The following is a 6,361-nucleotide window of genomic DNA, read 5'->3' as shown; positions in this document are numbered from 1 at the left end:
TGCTAGGCTATTAATTGATATTGATCTGGCTGAAGAGCTCCCCTGTAAACTGGGAATTGAGAGAGAGGGAAAGAAGTTCGGATTGAAGTTGTTTATGAGAAATTACCGAGCTTTTGTAAGGTCTGCTCCAATATTGGACATATGGCATATGAATGCAGAAGAAACATGAAGCCGATTCCGCCTAAGGCGAAAAATGTAGAGCATACAAAAGTCCTAGGGCCTAAAAAAGTCTCTAATTCAATACAAGCTCTAGTTCCAGTTGCAAAGGTCACAAACAATTTGATGCAGGACCTCAGCACTCAGCATGCGGCAATTCAGTCTGAAGCAGAGGAGCCCTCAGATGAGGAAGAAGAGCTTGCTGATGATGCAGGGGAAAGACCATCTTCTCCAGGGAATTCGAATATCAAAGCAGTTGTGTTGGAGTCTTCCTCCCATCCGGGAAATTTGACCGTTGAAATGGAATCTCCCTCCCTTCCGGGAAACTCGAATGCTGAAATGGAATCTCCCTCCTCCTTGCGCAGTTGGGCGGATGAAGTAGAAGAGGAAAGCAACTGGGAAACCGTGGTGAAAAATGTTAAAATGCCTCCGGAACAGTGCACTCGAGTCAAACGAGTTGGACGACCCCCAAATAGTTTTAAATGAACGTTCTCTTTTGGAATTGCAGGGGTATCCTCAATACGGATACTAAACGCTACTTCAGTAACTTATGCTCTATACATAAACCGGAGATTGTTTGTTTGGTGGAACCAATGGAAAACTTTGCTGACAGTGATCAACGATTCTGGAATGGGTTGGGTCTATCTTTTATAGCTTGCAATTCGAGAGAAAGAGAGAAGATGCGGGTGCTGAAATCTGAGCGTGTAAATTATCATGTTGCAGCTGTGGAAAAACATGATCAGTGTATTCTTTTGAGATGCTTGGTGCAGGGTATCAATCATAATTTGTGTTTTGTTTATGGTAGCAATTGGGCCAATAGACGTCGGCTTTTGTTTGAAAAGGTTCATGACCTTCGCCTGGCATATCCAGGATTGTGGATGATACTCGGAGATTTTAACGATGTTCTTGGAGCTCATGAGAAGTTTGGGAGGGCTCCGGCCACGCGTTCGTGCAGGGACTTCATTATGGATCAAGGGGAATGGAGAGAAGTTCACACCATAGGCTCTTTCCACACGTGGTCAAATGGCAGACAAGGTTCTGCAAGGGTTGATTGCAGGCTTAACAGAGCTCTGGTGTTAGGAGACTTTGCGGATCAGTGATCAAACCATTGCACTGTACTTAATAGACATCAATCCAATCATAATCCGCTGCTTTTCAGTTTCTCGCTTGGAAACAGGCGCCCTGCCAGGTTCAGGTTCCAATCAAAGTGGGTCTCGCATCCAAGTTTGAGGAATACAGTTCAGGATTTCTGGAACAGCCCTCATCCTTGCCTTGGTCCAATGCATCTTCTGATTCACAAGCTCTGTGGGCTTCGTTCGGTTCTACGTGGGTGGAATAAGGAGGTGTTTGGTAATTTGGACAGCAATATCAGTGACAGTGAGCAGAATTTGGCACAATTCAAGAGGAAATTAGTGTCAATGGTATTTCCCCGGAAAGGCACGAGAGAGAGAGTTACAGGCACATGCTCAGCTGGATCTTCATTTGTTGCAAAAAGAAACTTATCTAAAAGAAAAAAGCAGAGTTAATTGGCTGGAGCTTGGGGACAGAAATATTCGTTTCTTTCACAGAATGGCTACACAGCGCAAATCAGCTGCGGGCTTACAGGCTATACGCATAAATGGGATTGTTGAAACTGATCCAGATATCATTGCTTCTCACACAACGTCACATTTTGCAGCGCTTTTCAAAAATCCTAGAACGGAAATTGCGGACTTGGCTTCAGTGCGCGACATTATTCCTAATTGCGTATCGCAGGATATGAATTTGGAGCTTGTGAGTGATCCGTCTAACGAGGATATCAAGGCCACTGTCATGGGTATGTCAGCGACCAGCGCGCCGGGACCTGATGGTTATACTGGTTTGTTTTTTCAGAGCTACTAGAGCATTGTGGGTGCAGACGTGTGCGCTATGGTTCATTGGTTTTTCCATACTGGCATCATCACCTCAGGTTTGAATTCCAGTATAATGGCGTTAATTCCTAAGGTCGAGGGAGCGATGATAATTGATCAATTTAGGCCAATTGCGATGAGCAATTTCAGTTTTAAGTTGATCACTAAAATTCTGGCTGATAGGCTAACACAGGTGGTTGGACAGATAATTACAGACAACCAATTTGGGTTCATCAAGGGCCGTAACATTCACCAATGCATTGTTATTGCCTCGGAAGGTGTTAACTCTCTGCAAAAGCGATGTTTTGGGGGAAACATGAGCATGAAAATTGATATAAAAAAGGCGTTTGATACTCTTGACTAGAATTTCTTGCTTGAGGTTTTAGATGCCTTTGGTTTTTCGCTACAATTTAGAGATTGGATCCTCACAAACCTGTCCTTTGTTAGAATTTCGATTATGACGCCTTTGGGAGTCTCGGGCTACTTTGTTTGCTCGTGTGGAGTTCGCCAAGGAGATCCGTTATCGCCAATTTTATTTTCTATTGCAGAGGATTATCTTAGCAGATATATCTCTAGACTGGTTGAAAGTCATAAATTGGACCATGTGCGGTACTCCAATACTCATAGGTTACCCACTCATATGTTGTATGCCGATGACATCCTTCTGTTCTGTAGAGCCACTTTGCAGAATGTCAGAATTATTGCTTCGATGTTTGAGGATTACGGTAATATCGCAGGCCATCAAGTTAATTGGACAAAATCTGAATTGTTCTTTGGCCAGCAGGTAACAGCTCGAAGAGGTAACAGATTGGCTGAAATTACAAGAATAAAAATAGGCAAAGTTCCCTTCCCTTATTTGGGCATTCCGCTATTCACTGGGGCTCCTAAAGTGGTCCATCTTAAGCACATTGCAGACAAAATCACAGCGACATTCTCTAAGTGGAAAGGATCAGCCCTTTCAATGGCGGGTCGGCTAACATTGGTGAAAGCTGTTGTTATGAGTTTATTGACTCACTCGTTCATCCTTTACAAGTGGCCCCGTAGTCTGCTAAAGAAATTAGCCAGCGGTATAAGGAATTTTTTCTGGACTGGTTCAGTAACAAAGAAAAAACTCATATTTGTTGCTTGGCATGTTTGCACGAAGCCGCTTGATGAAGGGGGGGCTAGGGGTTAAAAATCTAAAGCGGTGGAATGATGTTTTATCTGGGAAGCTAGCCTAGGGTATCGTTGCAGAGATAAGTCTTTGTTTCTCGCTTCTAAGATCTCGGTTCCGGAATGTAGCGGGGTTGGCAAGGAGGTGTATATCATTTTCCTCAATCTGGATTTCGATTAAAAAATCATATCATGTTCTCCGTGATCACAGTTTTTGGCTGCTTGGGGAAGTTTCAAACCTTAGCTTCTGGAATTCGGAGTGGCTATGGCCGACAATTGCAGACAGGTTAGGCCTTGCGCGGGCTGTGCGTGACCGATGCATGGAAAGGGTGGAGGATTACAGGGTTCAGGGGGATTGGGTGGATATTCCAGAATTACCTGCAAATATCCGAGCTGATGTGCTCGTGGCTTCTCCGAGTGGTAGCATAACAGATGTGTGCTTTTGGAGGCTAGCAACGAATGGTTGCTTCATGGTCTCACTGTTCTACAAATGGTTATCACCTCCGCTTAACAGCCACACTATTAAACGCCTATGGCAAACTTATATCCCCCCCCCACACTCGATGGTCGCATGGAGGGCGTTCTGGGGCCGTTTACCCTCTCAAAAGTTGTTGCAATCTTGCGGTCCTCTAATTGTTTCCAGATGTTGTTTCTGCAAATGTCAAGAGGAAACTTTGGATCATATTTTGCTGCAATGTGATTTTGCAAGGCAAATTTGGAATGGTGTAGAAGGGTTGTTTGGTCGCAGGCTGAGCACAGATCATTCCTTTCAGGACTTCCTAGTTCAGGCCTTGTCTGCTCGTTTTAGCACGCAAGTACAGGCTCTATGGCGCAGCGCCATTGTACATGGAATTTGGGTCCTTTGGAAAGCTAGAAATGACTGTATCTTTGAAGAGGTGCCTCCGAACATCCATCATTCACTCTGGCTGTTATGGGCATGTATCAGGCAATCGGATTTCCTAGGTAAAGGAAAAATTTGGAATTCGCAGGTTGAAAGGCAGGTTCTGATCTCCCTTGCTTTGAAGCCGCGGATCGGGACATCTCCTCATATTATTCCTGTGTGCTAGCAACCTTCGCCTGCTGGCTGGTGGAAGGTAAACACAGATGGATCGGTCTTGGCAGGCTCTGAGGCGGCTGGTTGCGGGGGCGTATTCTGCTCAGGTACGGGCTGCACGGTTTGCTCATTTGCTTTTCCTTTCCAGACTCAGTTCGCGCATATTGTAGAGCTCAAAGCTGCGATGGCAGCTATCATTTACGCAAAAAGCAGGAATTGGTATAATTTGTGGCTAGAAAGTGATTCAACCTTCGTGGTAGGGGTCCTGCGGAGAAGATCGGGAATCATCCCATGGCAATTGCATCAAGATTGGGCTAAATGTCTTTGTGCTCTTGACAACATGCGGTTCGTCGCCTCTGACATTTTCCGGGAGGGGAATCAAGTAGCTGAAAATCTTGCGAATTTTGGTCGCACCTGTGAGGAGGGTGTTTGGTGCACATCAGCACCGTCTTTTTGTCTATCTTTTATTAACGATAACGCTATTGGCCGTTTGGCCTACAGATTTTGTTAACTTCTTTGTAATTTTTTGCTATTCATTAATAAATTGGGTCGGGTTTGGTGGTTTGCTCGGGGGTGCCAACATAGTTGGGACGTCTTCCACTTCTCTCCTCCTCGCCTTTAATTAAAAATAAAAATTAACCCTTAAATTAATTTTACTATCAATTAGGTCCTTTAATTAATTTTGCATCCTTTTATATTTTATTCTAATCAATATATATCAAATACAAATTAGATATAAAATATACTTATACAAGACTAATTATTCATAACTAATTGTTTCACAAAATTTATTTAACATTTTAATTTAAATATATCGCATATAATCAAATTAAACTTTTAAATAATTTTTCATAAACAATTAAATGTCAATAATCAAACGAGATATTCTGAAAATTAAAAATTAAACAAACATAATCGATTTTATTTTAAAAAACAATTTTTCAAAACCAGATTCGGTGTGGTCGTGCTATCCCGACACAGCACGGCCGCCCACCACTACCGCAAGGGCTGCTGCCAACGATAGTAGCCTTATCGTGAGGGCTGTTGCCATCGCGACAGCAGCCCTGTGTTAACCCAAGGTCCATATTTGTTCAATTAATTAATTTTGATATTAATTTTAATATGATTTAAATTAATTCCAGAATCATTGTTTTAATTATCAAATAATTAAACCATAAACTTTATCATTAGATTAATTAATCAAATCACATTTATTAATCAACCTAGCAATAAATTTATCAAATCTCATTTATTATTTAATATTTTCATATATGAAATAACGGATTTAACGCTCGCTCTGATACCACTGAAGGGGAATAGACAAACCTAGGCACATCGGAATTATAAAATTTTATCTATTTTATCTATTTCCATTTTCTCAAGATCCGTTAATCGGTATTTCATATAAAGAGGGATTAAACCTACATACCTTGGTTGACGAACTATCTACTCTTGTAAATGACGTGCCCACGAGGATATCACCGTCAATCACGACAACAAACAAAAACAAAACTAAAATGTTAGTAATCAACCAATAAAGCAACCAAGTGTAGATTGCCTCTAACGGTATCCACACGAACTAAGAAATGAATGGAACGGGTGAAGTAATTTATCGAATGAGGGATGAGAATAATTTTCTACCCTGAAAATAGTGTTGGCCGAAATACTCATATGGGGGGTATTTATACTCGTTTGATTTTCCTAACCATAATCTCATTAGGTTTAGTTAATTAGACTTCTAATCCTAGTAGGTTCTTTAATTAGATAATAAAAGGATTTATTAATATTATCTATATCTAATATAAATATAATTAATAAAAATAATTCTAATCCCATTAGAATACTTAATTAAATTAGGATAATAATTTAGATATATAATCACATTATATTATCTAATCAACATTACTCTTTAATTAATCTAACCACAAATATAATCTAATTATAATTGTCTAAATAAATTAATCAATCCAACTTAATTTCCCTAATATAAATTTCGGCCGATGTTAGTCCTCACTCTCAAAATTACCATTCCATCCTTCAGTATTAATTCTGTGTGTAACCTATTAGGTTCTTACTGCAGTTACCCGTATATGTTTGTTTAAATTAATTT

Source organism: Euphorbia lathyris, chromosome 2 (assembly GCF_963576675.1).
Source record: "Euphorbia lathyris chromosome 2, ddEupLath1.1, whole genome shotgun sequence".
Taxonomy (NCBI): domain Eukaryota; kingdom Viridiplantae; phylum Streptophyta; class Magnoliopsida; order Malpighiales; family Euphorbiaceae; genus Euphorbia; species Euphorbia lathyris.
This window is presented reverse-complemented; position numbering follows the sequence as displayed.